The sequence below is a fragment of the Papaver somniferum genome, chromosome 2 (genome assembly GCF_003573695.1).
Source record: "Papaver somniferum cultivar HN1 chromosome 2, ASM357369v1, whole genome shotgun sequence".
In the NCBI taxonomy this organism is placed as follows: domain Eukaryota; kingdom Viridiplantae; phylum Streptophyta; class Magnoliopsida; order Ranunculales; family Papaveraceae; genus Papaver; species Papaver somniferum.
Window position 1 is genome coordinate 146,885,842 of NC_039359.1, and position 25,705 is coordinate 146,911,546.

General features: G+C 33.7%; 1 long non-coding RNA gene and 1 pseudogene across 1 annotated transcript; both read right to left on the reverse strand.

The window, feature by feature from the left end:
• Positions 1 to 1,094: 1,094 nt before the first annotated feature.
• On the reverse strand, positions 1,095 to 5,323 carry LOC113349383. Its single transcript, XR_003360128.1, has 5 exons — positions 5,152 to 5,323; positions 4,792 to 4,912; positions 4,218 to 4,341; positions 2,222 to 2,289; positions 1,095 to 1,804 (listed from the first exon to the last, which is right to left on the reverse strand). It is a non-coding gene; the product is annotated as an uncharacterized LOC113349383 (long non-coding RNA).
• An 885-nt stretch (positions 5,324 to 6,208) lies between these two features.
• Positions 6,209 to 14,242, reverse strand: LOC113352165 (annotated as a pseudogene).
• Between the last annotated feature and the right edge of the window lie 11,463 nt (positions 14,243 to 25,705).

Here is a 25,705-nt window from a genome sequence, read left to right on the forward strand (position 1 = left end):
CGGGTTTCCAGTAGTCACAACAACTTAACACGTTTGTTATTCTTTTTTCTAAATTGTACATTTTGATTTAAACTGGTGCTTTCCTACTTCGCAATGCCGTCTGTTCCGGCGAGCAACTTATACTTATCTTTCCTTGTCAAGATGGTGCATTGGAACTCGAGTGTTCCTGCTAAAACCCTCTGAATGTAGTTTGCAACTTCAGTTGGAGACTTCCCACCTTTACAAGTCAGCTCGGTAGGCAACTGATTTAAGAACGTAATCTCGTATGTTTTCACGGGGTTCATGAATTCGAAATATGGATCCATAAGTTTAAATCCGCGAGACGATTTACTAAAAAAACACACTTTGCTTTGTTTTAATTGCAACTGGGACAATCATATCTGTGAACTCAGCAAACAATGCACTATATCTAAGAAGGAAGGGTTCTCTACAAGTTGTTCCCTCTGGACAAATCACTAAATCATAAACTTATACTCTCAATATATTGATTGTTCTTGAGAGTTTTACCTTTCGGCTATGTTGTAAAAGGCGCTAGGCAAGGCGAGGCTCCAAACCTAGCGCCTAAGACGCACCTAGGCCCCGCGGAAAAATTGGAAAACTGCACCTTACAGGCTTACTTTGGCGCCTGGGCGCCTTTTTTTGCCAGGCGCCAGCCCAGCGCTTAGTGCGTCTTTGCGCTTAAGTCCCAAAGGCGCTCGCCTTTTACAACATAGCCTTTGGGTGTGCCGTGGGTTTTCCTGAAGCTATACAATGTTCTTAGTGAGAGGGTTTTATGAAGGGAAAAATACGGTTTAGTCCAAAATCCCATCAAAATATACTAGTTAGTCCTAACCCATTCAACTAGTACAAATTAGTCCTTTTTATGAAAAATACACAAATAACCTTCATGTTTACAATTTAATCCAAATATTTACAATTTAGTCCAAAGTGACTCATAATGATGTCAGCAGTTTTAAATAATAAAAAAAAAATTTATCTTTCAAACCGTTTGTCCAAAATTCGCAAACATATATTCGGAAAGCTCTTTCCAAGAGATGCAAAAAGAGTACCCATATGACTATATAATTCTCATTTTTTTATAAAATTTAGTTTACATTGGCATACAAACATGTACACATCTACAAAATACAACCTGTTTACAACCGAAACTCATTACCAACACCAGCTCCAACGCTCATCCACTCTTTACCCTTCTGCTGCAAACAACTACAGCACCTCAACCATTCAACTCAAATTTTTTATCCGTTTCTGTAGCTTTCCAATCTTAGTTACACTTTTCTGCAGCAACACTACCCATCCAACAACAACATAAATTCTGCTCCTCAGTACCACCAACATCACACATTTCAAATTTCATATTTGCAATTCTATCGGCATTTGATATTTATTCACCTGATCACCACTTTAGAGTTCTACCATCTCAATAGCACCAATTACTTAGATGCACCATTCCTTGTACTGCAACATAGAAGCAAACCCATTCTTCCAAATTTCCCATAGCATCACCTGCAATTGCTTCATATCCAGCTGCATCTCATCCATACCCTGTAAGTGCTCAGCTAGCAACAATACACAACGCTTCTTCATTTCGTTATCATCTTAGTCACTGCAGACTCTAAATCACACAAAGTAAGTACTGTCTCCATCTCATATTCATAAAATCAACAGTTCTAACACCCTTGAAATCTCAGTAACACCATCTTCACTTGTGTACAACTATGTACACAAGTGACAATTTTCCTTCTGATTGAAGTTGGACTTTCAAAAGATTCAGTAGGATTGGCAACTGAAATTGCTAGAGCACCTGTTCCATGTCAGTAATTGTAGTCATTTATTGGTGAACAAAAGCAAGGGAAGTTGGTGTAACGATGCCTACCGCCAAGCCAAACTAGTTTCAGACTGAAACACACAACTCTTTAGTAGTAATAAAATGACATACATATTTTATTACTCATCAGTGATGCCTACCACCAAGCCAAACTAGCTACGAATTGCAGAGATATGCCCAGCCTTAAAAAATAAATAAATTGCACAACAATGTACACTTGAATTTCATGTTCTCTAATATGTACGCATGTAATTTTGTCACATGTGCACAAAAATGTAGACTTATATAACATGTGTACTAATATGTACATATGTAATTTTTGTCATATGTTACTATGTAAAATGTCATATATATGCATATAGATGAAAAACTGTTTAATAAGGATGTTTTTACCTGATTTCCCTATAAGTCACAACCCCAGACACCTTCACAAGGATTTGATTGTACTCTGGTCTTGATGTCTGCATTCCAATCAAAACAACAACACACATAAGGAACTGAATGATTCACATGCATATGTTGTACAATAGTATATTCAGGAATGTAATGGCAACCAACTTCTAATAAATGACGCTTCAATATTAGCATAGTCTTGTTATTTGGGAAAGCAAGCTCACTTCTCTACTCAAACTCCAACAATAGAAGGTTCGCATCGAAGTAGTATCAAGACATATGATTAGAGATGCAACTTACTTTCTTGTTAAGATAATATAATCAGTATATGTACAACTATGTGCACATTAAGTTGGACCCGGACTATATTTACATCAATGAGTTTCTCTAAAGAAAAAAATATAATCAGAAAATAAAAAAAATGCAGAATTATGCGCATCTTTAGAAAAAATTATGTATGTGTACAACTATGTACACATTAATAACCAACGTGTACAACTGTGTACATATTAGTAATCAACATGTGTACAACTATATACACATACAGACTTTTATAGCAATAACGATTTAACTGGAAGACGCATCAAATTTTCAAAAAAAACACCTCCAAGACTACCCATAAGCGAGCTTAATTAACTATATTGACTGAAAGATTGAACGAATATTTATGACGGAAGAGTACTTATACGCAATGATAGAACTAAGGACCTAATTACTGCTAAACAAATACTGACAACATAAACAAAATTCTACTGGAAGCATAAACAAATTGGACCCTAAGGTAGCTGAAGTGCAAGGTCTACTTGGTATTGGTATCCCAACAAAAAAATACAAATTAATCATGGATAGATAGAAGAACATACCCTGGATAGGGCAAGCACAAAATTTGTAGGCCAGTAGCTTATCTTATTTTCCTCAATCATTAGTGCTCAAGACTATTCAGTATAACGGATGAAACGGTAAACACCAAGGAGACCTTGTTAGTGGACTATCTGATTCCATAAATATCATTTCTTTTCTTTGCTAAGTATTTAACACTAATTAAATGTCCACGAAGAAAATCTAATTTGTTAGTGGACCATCTGATTCCATAAATACCATTCCTTTTCTTTGCTACTCAGACTATAACTAATCCTTTCAAAATGTTTTTTCTTAACGCGTTTTTAATTTCTTTTCATTTTCTTTCTTTTTTGTCCCTTTTGAGTAACAGTTGGTTATAAAGCACCCTCCATCTAACTCATAAACCTTAACCACTTTTCTCTCGGTTTCTCATTTTCTACCTCTGAACATGGCGAATCTCTGTTATAGCTCAATTTATATATTAAAAAATATTTTCATTACCCCAGGACACACAAAATCTTAACTAGGAACCACGTGTTCAGTGCCCAAGCCACACATAAACTTAACTATCAACAAGTGTACAATTATGTGCACCATAAAGAACGGTGTACAACTATCTACACAGTAAAAATTAACATGTGTATAATTATATAGACATTGAGAATTAACATATGTACAATGATGTGCACATTGTGACATCCATTTACTATAAAAAAAAAAAACAGTATCACTCGACACAAACAAAATATCTACAACTTGAACGGAGAATAAAGATTTTCAAAATCTGAGCATCTTTAATCGTTTACTACTCAACAATATTAAACAAAAACAGTGAAACAAAAATCCTAGAAAATCTACCTCTACTATGACAAAACATATGGTTGACGGTGATGAAACAAAATGGAATAAAATGTAAGTGATTTGACCTTGCATTTCACAAGAACAATGGAGGTTGTTAAGACTAGACTTCAATATATTTATCTCTAGCCATTACAATTCATTCACTCAAAGTAGTTGAGTTAAGCAACAAAGCCAAATCAAACTGACAAATGTGGAAGTGATGTAGATAAAAGCAACATTAATGCTAAAGAGTAAAGACCCATCTGCTGACAACGTAGGCAGTAATGAATTTCGTTAGAGCCGGATTTTACTTTACCTCCTTGCAACACATACATATCTCAACTTCAAAGTATAAACAACAGGTGTGTAATGTATTTCAACATAATCCAAGAGGCCTCTAGTTTCATCAATTACTCCTCGTGAATCTTTTGGAGGCGGACCTAAAGAAAATTGTAACTGTTGTCAAGTCCTTGAAAAGTAGACACGACTTCGTGAACCAAATTCTTAAATTGGTTACAAAGGTCAAACTGCAATTCGAAAGAAATTGCAGAGAAAAAAATAAATTTTTCATTTCTTAAGTAAATGAATTACATTTACAAATGCAATTGGATTATTATTTAAAAATACTGTTATCAGGAATTAGAGCCAATATGTTGAACCAAACGTGCAACAAGAGAATTATATTTACCTATTGGGAAATGTAGAGCATAAACCAATATAGCTATTAAACAAAATGAAAGACATTTCATATAAGAAAGTGGATCATTGTAAACATTTCGATAAGAAGTATCAACATGTCTAAGAGTTACACAACTGTGGGCAATCCTGAAATAATTTATGCATAATACTACTAAGAGATGAATCAGTATAAAGGAAGTTAGGGAACGTACAAGAGAGGAGATCCAAGAGTCAACAGTAAGAAAATATTGGAGGTTCCAAATTCTTCCATGTAGAGACGAGCAAGCCATCCTCCAGCAGAATTCCAATTAAAGACACACCTACCACCTCCGTCTACAATATTTCGCTTACGATCAAAATTAAAGAACAATAAATGAAAAATAAAGAGACAATCAAACGAATTATCTCAACCTACTATCACAATAAAGAAATTTGGAAAAAATCAAACCTCAAAAGTTAAAATACGATGAAACAACAACAATATTGGAGATGAGGAACGAAAGATATGAGAATAAAATGAAAATATACAAGAAAAAATTATGAAAATGATTCGAGATTCCGTCTTTTCTCACATAAAAATCTTAGATCTGAAAATGTTTTCTGAAAAAACATGTTTTCGGAACCAACAACCACACCACCACTTGTTAAGCATCCACGGTAGTCAAAATCACCATCACCGTCTTCAGCAGATCTAAAAGGGGAAGAAAGATGAGGTTTTCTCGATGGATGAAAAGTAGAAACACATGTGGGAAGATTGGAAGAATATGGGATTGTGTTTGATATGAGGTTATTTTAGTCATGGTAAAACTTAAATTTGGACTGAATCGTTAGGATTTGGACTAACTCGTTTAGATATTGGAAGATTTGGACCTCCTAGTACTACGCTTGAAGGGTGTTGAGATTATTAGTCCCACATGGTTGGGTTATTTAAGATCCTGCAGTTTATAATCTATTAGGGCCTCTCCACTTATTGCCAATTGGTTTTGAGTTGGATGCCCGCAGATTTTAATATGGTATCAGAGCAGGATTTTTGTGTCGAGTTAGTTGACCGCACCTTTATTCCGCGTCACCCGATTTCATTGTCCAGGTGTTTGTAAGACCCGCCGAGGCTACACATGAGGGGGCGTGTTGAGATTATTAATCCCACATGGTTGGATTATTTAAAATCCTGCAGTTTATAATCTATTAGTCCACTCATTGCCAATTGGTTTTGAGTTGGATGACCGCAGACTTTAATAAAGGTGTAGGACTAGAGTGTTTAAAGCCCAACTAATTTGGGATTAAACGTCAATTTCTACTTTTACAAAAATACTAAGCTTTGTTCTTTATTATTTCTGGCGTCTGGCGTGAAAAAAATACATACCGTGTCTGAAACTTCTTTGTACGGAAACACATCTATTTAAGCCGCATTACATACACGTACTCTGGGAAGGAGCATTTCTTATTCAAATGGCTCGCAATTCCCACATTTAACTTCCCTCTTACTAATAATATTATTATATTACTGCATCATACACATTTTACAGATTTAATAGAAAAAGAAATGAAACAAGATAATGACATCTGCGGGTAGTAGAATGATTATGGTGCTATCTTCTGACTGCCACCACGGTGTAACTGATCAGCTAGTTAACGTTTCACTTTCTCATACTGTACAATGCCATCTGTTCCGGCGAGCATCTCATACTTATCTTTCCTAGTCAAGTTGGTGCATTCGAACACGAGCATTCCTGCTAAAACCCTCTGAACGTAATTTGCAACGTCAATTGGAGATTTCCCACCTTTGCAAGTCAGCTCGGTAGGCAATTAATTTAAGAACGTAGTTTCGTATTTTACCACTGGGTTCATGAAAAAGAAATATGGATCCATAAGCTTAAACCCACGAGCCGATGTACCGAAAAATACACTCTGGTACGTGCTAATTGCAACTGGAACAATCCTATCTGTGAGCTCAGCAAATAATGCACTAAATCTAAGAAGGAATGGTTCTCTACAAGTTGTTCCCTATGGACAAATCACTAAATCCCCTTCTTCGAGCAATCGTTTGATATTTGCAGCATCTTTTGTAAGAATATTTCTACATATAGAAATATTTCCTTGGGCCACGTAATAATTTTGGTTAATGATAGAATATTGCTAACTTATGTCGGTTGACATTTCTGTGATTATTTTATAATATCTCTTCTTTGATGGACGGTCGAGATCTAATGCTATTAATTAAATCCTAGGAACTTGGTCCTCCTTCTACCTATAAGAGGAACACAATAGCCATCGGTATTGGGTTCGGAGAATTGATTATTCATAACGTAAGAGGTGAAGAAGGAGAAACCATGACCTCCACAAGGTATTACCGCTACTACTGGGATTATCGGGGATGTACTACGGATTAACGCTAACAGGTATTCCGTATAAACTATTCTTGTATATAATTATCGTGTGATTATCATGAAGTTCAACGATCCTAAATTAAGTATCTATAAAATTAAATCTTATAGTTGGCATCTAGAACTTGTGTTTAGAACTCATGATCGTCCGCTAATCATATGCAATAATAAAATAAAATTGGGTTTGATATATTTTTTTTCCTTTCTGTGAACATAATCGTTCTTATGGAATTGCATTACTTTTCGCATCTAACTATCTTGATCCATATCATGCTCACACTTCATGTTCATGTGTGATTTTTTATTTCTCATCAAAATCAAATCATTGAAAATTATGGTATACTGTAATTTAAGATCATGTGGCCATTATCTAATGATTTTCTTTATACTTTTATATTACTCTCTTAATTTTGGAAGAAAATATTTCAACATTAATACCTACTTAATTTTGGAAAAAATATATTTTAATTTAAACTAATGTCCTACCCTTATTTCATGTAAATAAATTAAAATTTGCTTATGAGTTATTTTTGGCCTAATGATTTTATTTTTGGCATGTAAATAAAAAAAATCATTTTAAAAAATTATTTTAAATAATGGCATATAATGAGCATATGAGGTAATAATGAACGTAATAATGATGATAAATGAAATGGAAGAATGTCGACATCATGTAGTCATAAACATGCATAATTGTCCCTAAAGTCCATATATTCTACTTGCTTGTATGTGAAGAGGTAAATTGGGATATGATATAAATGAGAAAATATTTATTGGGCATTATATCTTTATGGCATGAATCAATAAGTGCTCCAAAGCAAATGAAGATAAACATAATATTTTCATCACGTGAATGGTTATTAAGACATTAAAAATTGGAAACATTATATTTTCTTGTGGGCATGTATACGTGTTAGTTAATATTAAGATAACGAGAAAATATTAATTTTAAAACTAATGAAACCAATTTTTATTGTAAATTAACTTACGCTTCCGCTTTATCGAAACACTAAAACGATTTTTATCAGTTTCATTATAAATTTTATGATCAAAACCATTTTTTGACACCATTAAATTTGTGTGTGCATTATGATATGGTTTGTGTGTGTGCTTGTGCGTTATGATATAGTTTTCTCGCATTATTGTTTTTCTTTAAATTTTATGGGATTATACTTAAAATTATTATGGGACTCTTTAGTTATCACCACAGTGATACTAGAGTGTTATATCTCAGTATAATCATAATGTTATTACAAGCATGAATTTGCAAACCGTAAAGTGTAGGTTTAGCAGTTATCGACATCATGTGATAATGACATTATTTTAGTTGATTGGCTATCACCACAGTGACGTCAAATCACTTTTGGTCATGATCAAAATTTTGTCAAATGCTTGTAATCCTGTTTTTCTTAAATATATCAGAACAAAATTTACCCACAGGAAATTGGAGTTCACATATTTAAGAAAACACTGATTGATATGATTGTTGATCATATGGATATGAACTGATTTGAATCTTGAGGGTCTAGTGTCATTATGTTTCACTTTTCTCCCAATGTTAATGATAATTTCAGTTGTACGTATAAAATTATTGTGCTTAAGATTCTTAGGCCATAATTCTTTAGTTATCACCACATGATACTAGAGTGTTTTGTCTTAACTAATAATAATTTTATTGTAAGCACGAATATGCCAAGCTGTAAAGGCAAGGTTTAATAGTTATTATGACATTATTTTTGAGTTGTTTGGCAATCACCACAGTGATGTCAAATAATTTTTCCAGTCATAATTGTTATTATGTCAAGTGCTTATAATATTGTTTTTCTTAAGTGTATTAGAACAACAATTAACCACAGGTAATCTGAGTTCACATGTTTAAGATAACATTGAAGTGTACAATATCTGATCATACATTATGGTAATTAAATAATTGACACATGATTAAACGTTATTTCTTAAAAGTGCATAAAAGAAAATTAACATAAATTAACTCATTATCGAGTTGAGTAACCTATTACGAATTTTTTGTTTCTTCATATTTTCATGAATATTTTTATTATGTTGTCCAAAAATTATTGCATCCTCTATGAAATTGAGGTTTTATTTTTGATAAATTTCTTCATATTTCTGAAAATGATACTCGTTGACTATTTACACCTTTCATATTAATTCATCATATATCCGTTATTTATCATGATCTTTAATTTTGTATCATTTTTAAATGAGTGATGCATCGAAGAATTTTTCTTCAACGAAATTTCATTATTGAATTATACTTATAGACTTGCTAAATGCTCGATTTTGTTTTACGAAAAGTTCATTATGCTTGGACATTTCAATTAAAGGGTGTTATTATTATTACAATTTATGTATGATGACATGCCTTTAAGTAAAGTTTTATGATTAATGTTTTAGGGTTACTCATAATTTTTTATAATCGACTAATTGTATGATCAGATCAAGGATGTCCATATCATTGATTGGGACCATGCAATGTCACAAGAAAAGCTAGTGTGATATTTGCAATTCTACATATTTGCTGGATTGTTTAGTTATCGTCACAGTGATGCTAAATTCTTATCTTGTAAGTGTTGTATATTTTGAGTCCTCTTAGTTTGATTTAACTATTAGAACAATGCTGCTCACAAGTAGTTTTGGTTCATAAATTTAAACAAGCATTAAGGTTATCTAAATGTTTGATATACATGTGAAATAATAGCCACCCACAGGTGACTACAACTCACATTATATTAGGTTGAACATATTTAGAATTATTGGAGTTTGTTAATACATTTTAGGACGTGAGTTGCCCACAGGTGATTCTAGTTATGGTATTAAACAAACATAATGTTGTGTGTATGAGAAGGTAAAATATGTACTAATGTTTTTCATGTATCGCATTGTTCCTTGATAAGGTTTTACCCACAGGAGAATCTTATTGAAGGTATGTAACTATTGTAAGCTTAATTGTCATTTATCTCTATTATAAATTTCAGCTTTTGTTCTTGTTAATTGTAGATTATGATTATTTTGTAGACTTTTAATGGTCCAATTTTTGGAAGATAAAATTATTTATCACCTAATGATTTTTCACGTTATTATGTAGATCTATCGATTGCATTATGAATCTCAATCCATGGATGTTTTATCGAACATTTATTATTGAAATTGAGAGGCAATTATAGATAAAGTGAAAAATCATAAAGTCTGACAAAGGTGGTGAATATTGTGAAAGGTATGACAAAACAGGATAATATCCTAAATCTTTTGCATAGTATCTTCAAAAGTTCGGAATTGTTTCTCAATACACAATGCCAACTTATCCTTGGCGTAATGGTGTATATCAAAGGGCTAAATAATACTTTTATGAAAATGGTTAGAAGCATGATGAACCATGCATAATGGCTATACATTTGTGAATGTTTGTTCTTTCTGTAACTGTGTAATTTAAATAGATTTTCGTTAGAGAAGTTTCAAAGACACACTTTGGACTAGAAAGGCTGGAAACCTAGTTTAAATCACCTTTAATATTCTAACCGAAGTATGGGATTTATTGAAATCGAAAATATAAATTTATTAATGATGGAATAATCAGTGGGAGTACGTGGATATATTTGTTCAAGAAATCATGATAATGATCCCTTTATTTAAGATTTCTACCGTTATTGTGAATCTTCTCATTATCAGAATGTTAGATAATGAAAGCCCATAAATTACTGATCCAATACTCCATATATGCCAATAAAGAAATTTTTTGATAACAACATGAACTAGCAATTAAGAAGGTCTCAACAGAGATTGAAAGAAAGTTATTCATGTTGTTTCAGTGATTTTCTTACAAGAATTTATTACATTTTGATATGGAATGGCAAAGACTCGGTTTTAGGTTCACAAATATTATGTGTAATAATTTTGATTAATGGATTGATGCTATGTGAGAAAAAATCATTGGTTGAAAGTCAAGTCTCGGATATTGTTTAATTGCTCGAAAGACACAAATCATTTATATGAAAGTGGGTCTTTCTGACCTAATACGACTGTAATAACAATTTTAAACGGTATAAAGCAAGACTTATTGCCAAAGATTTTACTCCAAGACGATGCATTGATTATAAATAAGTTTTTCTCTCGTGTCAAAGAAAGACTTATTCAGAATTGTCATAGTATTATTAGTAGCTCAGTATGACCTAAGAGTTGCATTAATTAAATGTGAAAATAACCTTTATTAATGATAAATTTTAGTCTACAAATTTTAGAAATCAAAGTATGAAATTTAAGCATCCTCCCATAATGGTATATGAAATTCAACAAAACTATAAATGTTTCAAGTTTTGGATGAATTATTATAGACTTATGCATATACCTCAAGATCAGTGGGAGAAATTCATACTCTTGGTCTTGTATTTTAAGACGTACTACCTACGAGTAATGATCTTGACTTTATGCATATCTCTATAGTTTTTTGAAGTAAAGGATATGAATGAAGCTTACCATGTGATAGTAATATCATATGGATTAATAAAGCTCTCATATAAGGCATATATCGAATATTCAAGAAATTTTGAGATAATAACATATTTAACAGATTTTATTTCATGTTGGATAGAAGATATAAATTTAATCTTCATTATGTCTTAATTCTGATATGAAACTTATAACAAGTTGTTGATATGTTAAAGAATCGAAGAACAAATTACAGGAAAGCTATCAAGAATTTTGAGATACTATTTTAACTTCTGTCTTATAATTAGTTAGCAAACCCAACAAGAGTTTATTGGGTTTTTCAAACTTCAATTTTTATGGATGTATGGATTCTATAAAGGAAGAATCCATTAATACTAGTCCCACAATTGAGTTTGAATATTTATGACTGCGATACTCAGAGACTTAAGGTTTTTCTCGACATTGCTGAAATTTATCGTCTTAGTTTCGCAGCATTAAAGCACGATATGATACAAAAGGAACAAAACACATGAACCTTGAGTATATATGCGTGAATCAAGAAATTCAGAAACAATAGTTGTTCATGTATCAGTTAAGCACAATTGCATTGAGAGGTGTACTTATTGAACAATTACATTTTAAGACCTCTTAAGAAAAGAATAAAATCTTAGGTCTATGGGAGTAATTGATTATTAAATTCAGCTAATTTATCTGCCTGTTTTTGAACACTTTATGAGCTCTTATTAATGTCGTTCTGAATTATTTCTGTATCCATGTTTAGTATACACTTATGTAAACGGATGAATGTGAACAGAAATTGTCTTTCTTTTGAAGACATCACTGTACCATTATGATATCCCTATTTAAGGCCTAGTTAAGTAAGTTATTTGTGTTGTGGTACATGGAAGGAAACATGTTGATAACAAGACAACGTGCAACCGCTATGACTCGCATGATTAACTTAGTTGGCCAAGGTATTACGTTAACCTTTAAATTTTGTTAGCAATTACGCGCGCCTTATGTTTTTCTACGATTAACCGTTAAATAAATTATCACATGGACCAGTGGGAGAATGTAAGAATATTTCTACACATAGAAATATTCCCTTGGGCCACGTAATAATTTTGGTTAATGATAGAATATTGCTAACTTATGTTGGTTACCATTTCTGAGATTATTTCCTAATATCTCTTCTTTGATGGACGGTCGAGATCTAATGCTATTAATTAAATCCTAGGAACTTGGTCCTCCTTCTACCTATAAGAGGAACACAATAGCCATCGGTATTGGGTTCGGAGAATTGACTATTCATAACGTAAGAGGTGAAGAAGGAGAAACCATGACCTCCACAAGGTATTACCGCTGCTACTGAGATCATCGGGGATGTACTACGGATTAACGCTATAAGGTATTCCGTATAAACTATTCTTGTATATAATTATCGTGTGATTATCATGAAATTCAACGATCCTAAATTAAGTATCTATAAAATTAAATCTTATATCTTTCTCTTGTCAGGGCTAGGGTTTTAATAGGAGATATCAACTCTGAGAATTTGCTTATACTATATGTGACGCAACTGATTTTTCTCCCTAATGCCACAGAAATCACTACGGGGTCCAAAACTGTCCTATGATTGCAACAAAAAGAACACCATTTTGGCCTTTCCCCGGGGCGGAGGGATGGTTTCCTTTTACGATTAATTTCATACCGAGGATCTTTGACGTAGACGGAAGAATTCTCCCTGGTGAAAAAATGTGGATATAGATCCTGAGAAGGGCTAGGACGAAACCGATTTGCAACCATAAAAAGATCAAGAGTGCGTTTATCGGGGTCGGTCTTGAAACCAATCTTCCATCGTGAAATATCACCCGACTTAAAAGGTTGTTTCGTGGAACTGGTTCACATTTAGTCTTTGGGATCATACAACCTTCCTGAAATCACAGAAAAAATTATTTTAGATCAAGTGAAAACTCTTTCTTTTCTTTTTTTTTTTTATTGGAAGAGAAGATTTTATTCATGCACAGAAAATTTACAGGTGGTAAATAACAAGTACACGAAAAACAGAGAAGTTAAACTAACAAAAATAGAAAGAAAAAAAAAAACAAAATCTAAGAAAGGAAAAAACTCATAAGCTGTTGATGCGCTATAATTGGAGGGCCTAGTGGCCTTCTAGCAGAATCTAGAGAGGACGATGACATTACCTTGCAAATGGACATGAAAGCATGATCAGTTACTCTATCACCCATACCCAAATCGGGCAAATTCTCATAAAATTCTCTTCTTTCTTATGGACCCCAACAAGAACACCTGGTTTTTTAACAAATCCACTAGCTCTACCAGATTTATACAACACTTGAAGTTCTGTACCAAGAATTTCATAAGCACCAAAGAAATCTTTAACAAACGGTTCAACCATAATCCTTGGACTTGCGGTAATAATATATCTTTTGTCAACAGAATTAAACACTTTCCAACTCATAGGATGAACATCTTCAGCGTAAAATCTTGGTAAGACCGAGCGTGCAACGATTTCGATATCTTTGATTTTTAGACCGGCAAAAGTTATGAATATAAATGTTTTGATAGCTAATGTTTCTGATATGAAAATGTAAGAGAAGTAGACAAATGGAACAGAAAGTAAAAGAAGTAGCCCTCTTAAGAAACTACCAGCTTCAACTGCAACAAGCATGAAATATGGGAAAGCGCTTTTAGATATTAAAAGGGTTCCGTCTAAATCTGCAGCTACCGATTGTTCTGACCGGCTTTCGCAATTACATTCCGAGATAGGTGGGAAAGCATGATGATGATTTGAAGTATGAGAAAGAGAGCCCATGCTTGAGCACGTAGCAAAGAATCAAGAAAGAGAGTAGATGATAATGCAGGTATAGCTGATTATCATTTGGGTTTGCTACGGAGAGGGGATAATGAAGAGAAGAGATTAAAGAGATTTTTGTAGTGGGAGAATTTTATGTGGTGTTTGGTTGGAATTTATGCAGCATGAAACAAATGATTTATAGCATCCATTAAAGACCCAGAAATCTCTTCTGGGACATCTCTATTGCCGATGGTTGGCATGCGAAAAACAACCTTTCATGGACCATCACTGTATTAGGTGTTTCATTTAGGGAAGTTATAAATGAGGGACAGATATTGTTGAAAGTTAAAGATCAATGTCTAATAAACTACCTAAGTCCATTCGATTATGTTGCTACAGCTTTGGCACCGATTCTTTCTTGTTGCTTCTAGTTCATTTAGCAGGAATGTTTTCATTCCACGCCGACGCAACACAAAATTGATGGTAGGTATGTGGAAAACAACCTTTCATGGACCAACCCTATAATCTGTTTTTAATAGGGCAGTTATATATGAAGGCCCCGTTGGTTCAAATCTGAGATGTGGAGTTGTGCTTCGTAATCATTCGGTTTTGACTACGGGATGAATTGCGATGTACTTGGGGATTTGTACTTCTGTAGTACCTGAGTTTTGGGAGCTATTCATGCCTGCAGATTGCGCAAGAGTGCATTAGACTATTTGGTTTGAGTGTGATCCGTCAACAGAATTCTAGCCATTCGTAACATGAATTTGATGTATTGGAGTTTTAGAATTAATTCGGTAGGAAAATTATTTTAAGGGCTAAGAGTTGAAATGCAATTTGAGGGTCCCGTTTATGGAAAGGCCCGATTTTTTAAACATAGTGGAAATGCCCTATTCTGTCAATTAAGCCTAGTTAAATATGTTGTAGGGCTTGTAGCTCATGTATATGTGACACAATATTATGTATAGGGTCCTCTTCCTATTTATATATAAAGAAATATATTTACGTAACACATTCTTCTTTGATGAATAGAAACCTTTTTTGTGTCTCTTTCTTTTCTCATTATTCTACTCAAATACATTATCATGCCCGATGACATACCACATAGCTATATTGAATAGATTTTTTTTAATGGATTATTAAACATCAATTATCGTCAAGCTAATGAGATCGTCAGAATCAAATTAATCAGATAAGTTGGAACCTCTTTTATACATATTTTCTTTTTTTTCTTCTTTTCCCTAGGATCAAATAGCTAAAACTGACATGAATATGTGATATACATGAAATCAAATGATTAAACTTTATGTTGTATTAGTATATTCGTGGGTGCCATTGATTGGTAATTGATTTAATTGATTTTGGTCTGTGTAAACGGCTATAGCATAGGGATCAGATGATTGCAATTTTCTAATATGTAATGTATTCGTAATTGCTTTGGGTGATTGTAGTGTATATATGCTAATTCGTCTTATATGCCTTAACTTGCAGTGTATAGATACTAATCATCTCTGGGATGATGTTTATTGACCAGATCTCGATGCCGTCTGTTTTCCCAAAAGAAAGGGAGTTTGCGGAAGAAGAAGCTTGTGTCTGGTCCAGCCAACCCGGTTAGGTCTTTCTGGTCCATCCAATCCGGTTCGGGTGATGTCCTGTCCTGTTCCATTCCAGTTCGATTCTGAGCCCTGTCCTGTTCCGTTTCAGTTCGATTTTGGGCCCTATCCTGTTCCGTTCCAGGCTCCATTCCAGCTCGGTTCTGGGCTTTTGTCTTGTTTCCGGTTTTGCCTATATACACAGGGAACTAAAGCTTACTTCAGGTATGTAAATGACGTGGGTTTTTTTTAAATTAAATACATGCTAAGGTTATCTTTTTTTTTAAAGAACATGCTAGTTCTGTTTTGTTTTGTCTTAAGATAACTTCATAGCATATAATGGTCAATTTAAACAATGACTGTTGATCTCGACCATTAAGAATTTTGGTTTTATTGTTATTTTGTTCTCTTGCATATTATATTGGCTATAGTTGAATGATATTTATTTTTTTAGTTCAATTGGTTGTACCAACTCTATTTCAATGTATTCATTTGGGGTTTAAAAGGACTTAAGCACCATTATTGTGTACTTGATATTTTTCTCCCAAAATTTGAATGTTCCTTGAAGTGTATCCACTTGCTCGACTATTAATATGTCAGTTGTTACAAAACATATGTTCAAATAAAATCACATGTATTCTAATTTTTGTGGAAGAACTCACAAAAGATGATATAAGTCGGAAAATTTTCATTTCTCTACTTGATCCATAATACTAACGAACCGGTATATGTTGAAGTATGAAAACAAGAGAATTAATTATTTTTAATAATATCTTCAACCTAAAGTAAGTGGTTGACATGTGTAGTGAGATTCTCTTGGCCTATTGAGATAAAAAAATTTCTCAAATGTAGCAAAAATGGAAAATGGAAAGAACCGTGAAGGGTTAGACGTACTCATATAAAGCATGTGAAAAGGGACATACATATCATGAGACGGAAATGTATTTTTTTCCCAGTAATAATGACACCAAAGTACCGGTATCAGCTGAATATGGGATGAAGCTAAGATGTAATTCTAGATCCCATCATAATAAAAGAGTTGGAAATGCACTTGGGCATAGGTGTTGGTATATACAATGTAATGTGTATGTGTATCATAGTAACAACCAATTTTCACATCAACTTTAATGGCAACAAGAACTTTGCCTGGCTAATTCCCTATCTTATCGAGCGCAACACTGCTCATTTGTTTTTCAAGATAGAACAAAGACGTCGCAAAATCTCTAAATGTACCAAGAGATAATCACACCTTGTTAAATTTCTAAGTAACCCGTGCAAATGGATATCATGTGGAAAATCAAAATGATGAGAATGTAACTGATTGCATCTTTTATACTCTCTAATATATTTGGAAGGAACTATATTTTAGAGAAACTAATGAGTCAATCTAGTGCAATGTAATTCACTATAATATTTGGATTATTGAATCCATATTGACTATGACGATGAAATGTTGAAAACTGACTCATACAGGCTTTGGGCATAACCATAAAGAAACATTGGTTGTGACATGATTATTGTTTTGAAAGAACTCACACAAATATCACTTTATTTGAGTGAATGAAAATGGGAAAAATATTGACAAAATGCAAAGTGACGGCATATCTCTCAATAAGTGTTTTCTAAATTACTAGATACACAACCCCTTCCCATTATGTTTTTAGGTAAGAAAGCATATCACTCATTTTTACAAAGTCTCCAGTAAAACAGGATCGAGACCATCCTAAGATGCAAATAATAAAATTTCCGTATTACAAAGAAAACAAGGTGTAATTTAGAAAAACATTCATGCAGAATGCGGACCATTAAAGTTACTGATGGATCTGGTGAATGTTTTGACATTTTGGACTAGTTATAGTTCCCAAGAAATTTGCGTTTGAAAACTCCTAGCACATATTACACAATGCAAAGTGCAAAGGCTAACCGCCCTTGTTAATGCTAGAGAATTTACATCAAAAGGACTTGATGAATATTGCATGTTTAATAGGGTCAATATAGAGCATCTTATACTCAATGGTCTAGCAGAGGCTACCATCAAAGGTTACAGATGGTGTCTAAGGAATAGGTTATGCGTACCAACCTACCTTTTATTGCTTTGGGGATATGCAATATTACGCGCATCTTTACTTAATTCGTTTTAGAACCCAATATTAGTCAACCTTTTTTTGCATAGCAGTTGGTAACTGAATTTAAGCCTGACATTTGTGTTATTACACATTTTTGGTTGCACTATATATGTGCCATTACGAGTCCACATCGTACTATGATGGCTCACAAAAATGATTAAGTAACTTTGTTGGATATTTACTCTCAACAATTATCTGCATTTTAAAACCTTTGGCAGGAGGTCTCTTACTGCTAGATTTGCAGGTTATCACTTTAACGAGACAGTCTTCTCGTCGTTAGGGGAGATAGCAAAAAGTATTTTCTAAGGAACGACATGAATTGTCGTGGTGTGTTCCCACTGTGTCTCATATTGATTATTGCACTCCACAAATGTAAATTTTAAGTGACAAAGAATAATCAATTTTCAGAATGTACACTGATGTCGCTAAAGTGACAAGATCACACATACCAGCTGCAAATATTCCTGCAAGATTAGAAATCCTCAGTATGGGGTACACCATAGACTAAGGTGTTGCAACTACACTTGGTGGAAGTGTAGTTGAGGACGTGGCTCCATAAAGGAAGATGGAGAGACCACCAGGTTCGATCAATGCTCACCTAGAAAGGAAGTAGATGAGTAAAGCACAACCTAATTTGTATTATTAATGAAACCATCTCATTCGATTGTCTCTGACTATGTCCATGAATCAATAATGGAGGACGCTCCGAAGTTTTAATGATTCTAGAGAACAATGAAATATTGTACGGATTATGAGAATGCACATGAGTCAATGGAAGGATCATGTGTGCACAGTGATGATATAATCCATAAATAGTTGCTCCAGAAGTAGCACAATGAGATCGAACCATGCTTTATTTTGATTAATTTCAAATAAATAGCATATTTGGCCTACACAATCCAGGTAGAACTTAGTTCTTGGGCAAATATACGGGTATTTGGTGTGGTAGTGCTAACCAACCAAGTGTAAAGCCTATTGGACATACATAATTGATTTGTCATAAAGCATAATGAGAATAAAGTAGTATTGGAGTAAAAATACTCGCCTTGTGGCGCGAGGTTTCTCACAAACCCCTGGAATTGGTCTCTTGTAATGAACATTATAGTGTTCCGCTACTTAGTTAGCTTGGTAATTTCAAAAGGACTTGAAATGCATCATATGTATGTGGTTGTTACGTTTCTCTGAAAGAATCAAGAGATAGAAAATATTTACAAAAGTACTTGACAGACTTTTGTTGCCCAAATCAAATGACTCTAAACCACAGAGTGCGTTTACAGTTAGATAGAACGCTCACTTACAGATTCAAGCAATCAGGCGGATGTGGTATACCCGTCTAAGTGGCTATTTGATTTGGAGGGGATAGACAAGTAAGTTATTTTTTATTTATTTATTTTTCTTGCGTATTCACAAGAAAGTTCCTCATTTGGAATTATATCCATTTACGTCGATGGTACAGACATGATGGGTACTCTTGATGTAATAAGAAACCTTAAAAGCTATTTAAAATCCGAATTTGAGATGAAAAATATGGGTAAAGTTCGACCGAATACTGAGCTTGTGGTATATTATTCCACCAGTTTGCATATGTCTAAATTTTTCAGGAAATTTAACAAAGACATGCATGTTGATAGCACTCCCATGATTAGTCGAGGTTCAAATGTAAGTAAGTGACCATTTCGTCTAAAGGAAGATGACGAAGATGTGTTGGGAGATCAAATTCCCATATCTAAGTACAATAGGCGCATTGTTGTACTTAGTATAATTATGTACTCGATTAAATTTTACATCCCCATGGAACTTGTTAGCTAGATATAACTCAGCGCCAACGCAACGTCATTGGAATGGTATAATGAACGTAATCATATACTTAAAAGTAACCATAGACATGAGTTTGTTTTATCCCTGCAAAGACATAAAAATGAATGTTAATGAAAGTGCAATCCAAAAGTTGTTGATTATGAAGGAACAAAATCTCTTCTCCAATGAAAGTAATTATGATCAAGATATGGTAGACTATTTTCTAGGTCATTACCGATATTCAGTTTCGAAAAGTACATGACTAAAGGAACTGTCTGGTACAACTCTAAAAGTAATCAGGGGGAGATGCCGACATCAGGAGGGGGATCCAAGGATATGATGTCGACATATTTCACTTCGAAACTGAAGCTTTGTTGTACTCTTTTCCCCTTCAATCGAGAATAGTTTTTCCCAAAGGGTTTTGTTACTCGACAAGGTTTTTAGCGAGACAACACCAGAAACATCAAGTATGTTGAATGTTGAAGACATAAAGATCGTCGTTGATATTGCTGAAAATATCTCAATCAAAGAAATGAAACGCGATAGTCTGTTAAGTAATGTAACTTCCAGAATCAACAATATGGTCTTATAAACACTCAAATCACCAAAGTAATGTGTGATAAACTCCTTTTGACTACATTAGACTAATAAAAATTGTCTGACATCAGGGGGAGCATCCAATGGTGTGTTGAACTCTTTTCCTTCACCGAGATTGCTTTTTTCCACAGGGTTTTTGTTGCTCGGCAAGGTTTTTAATGAGACAACAACAAACACCGGGAATTAATTTCCCAACTAAGGCTATTGTCTTTCCCACGAGGATTTTCTGCCTTAGGAGTTATGAAGCAACGTATACACATCCAACTATGTTTTAAGTTTACTTAATATTGTACTTTTTTTCTTTAGTTCAGGTTTTGTCCCTCTGGGTTTTTCCTGAAGAAGTTTTAACGAGGCAGTTAACTTAGATTCATCGATCTTTGAGGATCGTATTGCATGTGATGAACTACATGTATAGTACGAGACAACATGTGAAGTACTGCATGTGAATAGTTTTACCAAGGTTTTTTCGCACTGGGTTTTTCCTTGTAAAAGTTTTAATGAGGCAATTCATTTCGGCACAAGTCATCAAGGAGAGGACGACATTTGAAGAACTATATTTGAAGCACTGCATATGAAGTTCTACTGGACCGCAGAAGGGGAGTGTTGTAGGGCTTGTATCTCATGTATATGCGGCTCAATATTGTATCTAGGGTCTTCTTCCTATTTCTATATAAAGGAATATATTTATGTAACACATTCTTGTCTGGTGAAAAGAAACCTTCTCTGTGCCTCTTCCTTTTCTCATTATTCCACTCAAACAAAATGGTAAATTTTGCACATTTGTGAACTTTCGCGTGCGAAGAAAACTCATTTTTAGTCATAATATTAACTAAAGTAGGAATTACCTATAGATCATATTATAGTGTTCTTAGTTAGTGGCAGGTCCACCCACTAAAGCCCAGTAACCATAGGTCCATAGTTAAGAGAAAACATAAAAATGGACCTAATTTTTTAAGCCCAGGTCTTGTACACGTGCGGGATAACTAATATGAAATTTAAAAATACCACAAATAACCTTCCCTATTTAACATGGATTATAAGCACGAGAAGAACATTAACCTTTCATATTCGTTTTCTACTTCTCTTTCTTCTCACTACTGCTGCAAATGGATTCTGAACAGATCCAAAAAAAATTCTTCAATCTTTCTCGTTTCTATCAAATCAATGTTTATTTTAGGGTTTCACGATCGAATCGTTGTTGTGTTTGATTGCGCTTTTCTATCTCCATGTTTGATTTGTTGATTATTTACTAGATCTATATGAATAATCATATTTTTTGTTCATTTCATTGTTAGATTTACTTATACCACTTCCATTTTGTTGGTTTTAGATGTGTTTCAGTTTGTTTTTGTATATGAAGCAACAATACGTATATCCCGTACTGACAGAAACTCAATTTATTAAGAAGATGATGATGATGCATCGTTATGATTTTACGACGAGAAGATTTGTTTGTGTTTCCGGGAATATTTTTTAATCATCTTCTTTGATTATTTTGATCATTTTTTTCATTTGATTGTTTTTTCGATTGTATTATGAAGATCAAATCGATTTTCATGATGCTATTATTTTTTTAGGTTTGATATAGTTTGCTTTTGTGTACGAATTGACAGTACGTATACGACGTACTGATATAAAATTCTTATGATTCGGTTATATTCAAAGTTTTGCCACTTTTTTTGGTTCGATCTATGAGTACATATTTGTAGTACTGAAATATGTGTTTTGATTCGGTTATATTCAGAGTTTTTCCATTGTTTTTGGGTTCGATCCATGAGTACGTATGTGTAATACTGAAGTATATGCTTTGATTCAGTTAAATTCAGAATTTTTCCACTGTTTTGGGTTCGATCCATGAGTACGCATGTGTAATACTGAAATATATGCTTTGATTCGTTTATATTTCAGAGTTTTGCTATTGTTTTTGGGTTCGATCCATGAGTACGTATGTTTAATACTGAAATATCTTCTTTGATTCAATTATATGCATGGATTAATTACTTCTTCTTGACATGCAATTGATTTTTTAGTTCATGAATATGCAGTACGTATATGACGTACTGTTACAAACTTCTTTTGATTATGATTTATTCAGAGTTTTTCCACTGTTTTTGGGTTCGATCCATGAGTACGTATGTGTAATACTAAATATGTGCTTTGATTAGGTTATATTTATCACTTCTTCTTTACATGCAGTTGATTTTTTAGTTCATGAATACGCAGTACGTATATTGCATACTGATAGAAACTTCTTCTGGTTCTGTTTTATCAGAATTTTGCCACTTTTTTTATTTGTTTGATCCATGAGTACGTATGCGAAATACTGAAATATGTGCTAATTTTGTACAACTTTTTATGTGTTTATTGTGCATATATAGGTTTTCCTTTATTTTTTCTATGATTTAATATTGTATTAAAGAAATACTAGAGTTTAATGGTATGATCCTACAATATATGTGATGTAAAACGTTTTCTAATTTATTTATCATTGATTCTAACAAACATGTACTTTTCCTATAAGCAGTGCAACAGATACATACTCGAATTCGTAAGCAGCAGATATATACTCGAATTTGTAAGAAGTTTGCGGATACGTGTTCTATTTGTAAGCAGCGCGACAGATATGTACTCAGATTTGTAAGTAGTGTAGCAGATATGTACTCGAATTTATAAGCAGTGTAGCAGATATGTACTCGAATTTATAATCAGTGTAACAAATATGTACTCCATATAATGAATGTGTAAACACACACGTTTGGTAACAATGGGTATTATGGTCATTTCCATGTTTTAATTAATTTTGGACCTCTAAATAAAAAAAAAATCCGGTTGGACCCTACTATAACTAACTTTGCGGGTTTAGGACCAAACAACAAAGTTTCCTCAACTAAATTGACATTTTTTTCTTAGCTATCAAAAAAAAAACGACATTTTTTTTCTTAGAAAACAATCTACCCATACTATTGTGATACGTGCCATATTTTCACCACCACCTTAACCACCACCATAGTCGATGTCGCCGCCCCCACCACCACTACCACTGACGCCGCTACGACCACCACCGCCGCCATCACTACCAGAACCACCACCATCGGTACTACCGCACTACCAGAATCATCATCGTCACCGCCACCACTACCACCACCGTCGTTGCCACCATGCCACAGCTCCCACCACCACCACTACAAGAACCACCACAACTGCCACTACCATCGTCACCACCAAAACTACCACTATCATCGCCGCCTCCACCACCACTACCGCCTAAACCTTGAACCCTGAAGCCTAAACCATGAATCCTAGATCCTTATCCTTTAATGTTGAAGGGTTGTTATTGTCTTTTTCTCAAATGTGTGAAGTCACATGTGTGTCAAATTCACTGCTTATCCGAGTTGGATGGAAAAGTTAATAAATCGGAGCATTTTAACATTTTTTGAAAACCTGGCTAGTTTGAGGCCTATCCAATTTATTGGGGGCCTGCAACTACAGGACAAAAATGGTCATTAAAAAGTAAAAAAGGTAACCCTTTATCCAACTATTTTACATGATGACTAATTTATCCCTGATTAATATGTGTTAATCGGGTGATTAATTGATGTTTAATCAAATTAAATTAGAAATTAACTAATCTTGGTTCGTCAGTAAAACATTTAAAAAAAATCGAAAAAACGTGCCCAAATTCGGTGGATGTTCATGCTCACATAAACCGATTGTAAGAATCGGTTTATAATACTTAGAACATAGTCCTATTGTAAAAATCAAGAGTTTTTCTGTGACTTTTTTTTCCCAGAATCGGTCTATGTTAATGGCCACATAAACCGATTGTTAATCTGTGCATTTCTTCGACTGTTTTGCTCATAACTTCTTCGTCCGATGTCGAAATGACCTCATTCTTTTTGCATTCAATTCAAAATCCATGCTCTATAATATAAAAATAAAAATATCAAGAATTGTGCAAAAATTCAAACATGGTTAATGAATCGGTTGATGTGTGCATCATCATAAACCGATTGTGGTTGATGTTCATCACAAACCGATATATTAGGTTCACTGATACACTGATAATATTATTAAGGGTAATTTGGTAGAATAAATTATTAAGATCTGAAAATTTGTAAACATAACCGTTCTTCCTAACTATCTTCTTCTTTTGCACCCTTTAATTTGTATTGTGAAGCTTTTGATCTTGAGAATGAATGAATCATATGACACCAGTTTTGTTGGATTGAAACATTTATAAATATTATAATTATATTCTTAATGATGTATCACCGATAAAAACCGATATAATTTATTGTATAGGTGTATCATACCCGACCGATATGACACTGATACACGATATTAACTACTTTGGGTGTACCATATCTACCGATTTAGGGGAACATCAGTAACAATCGGTTTATGTGGACCCTTAAATAATCCGATTGTGGGCATAGCAGTTAAGAAATCAGAGGTTGTACAATCGGGTTATGTGGACATACATGTAATCCGATTCTAATCAAAAAATATAAAGAAAAAATAGTTATCTCTTCCATATCAGAATCGGGATATGTGGACATTAACGTAGATCGATTCTGGTTCAATTTTCTCGAACCAGAAAACACATGCAGCACAATCGGTGTTTGTGACCAAGAACACCAACTATTTCTAAAGAGAATGGGTTCACAAGTATATTAACATCATCTGATTCTGGAAAACCCAAAAAAATTTGATTTCAAAAAGAGTGATTGCATGTTGCTAAAACGTAATTTAGGGGATTGGGTTGGTAAAAAAGTACTTGATTCATGCCATTTCATCTACTTCTATAGCACTCAAAAATGGTTCATCTTAGGGGAGAAGAAGAGAAGAAGAATCAGTTGATTTTGATTTTGATTTTGATTTTAATTCTAGTTTTTAACTTTATGATTTTAGGCTTTAGATTTTGATTTTAATTTTTAGTTTTATAATTAAAATTTAATGAGGATACATTTATAGTATTAGTATTTGATAGAGAATAAATTGATAGTCTCATCTCATAATAACCTTATTTGTCATGTAATAGCAGGCGCAAAATAAATGGAATAGGTACGAATTAGCTAGCTTTGAAAACTCGGAACATTTATCGGACCATACCTCGAAAATTGGGATTTTGACTATTTTTCCTTGTCTTCACTGTCTCAGCACGGTACAAATAAAATATGCGGAGGGAAATTTTTGTGCACTTATAATTAACTAAATAGTGGACAAACTCTGAGTCTCACTATTAGTGCAAACTTCGATCCGCATATTTTACGTGGTGTAGAATAGAGGCTGACATAAGTGTCTTGCCTGTCTACAGATTTCATTAATGTTTTTTCTTTTTGCTTTCTTCTTTTCTTTCCTCCATAAGT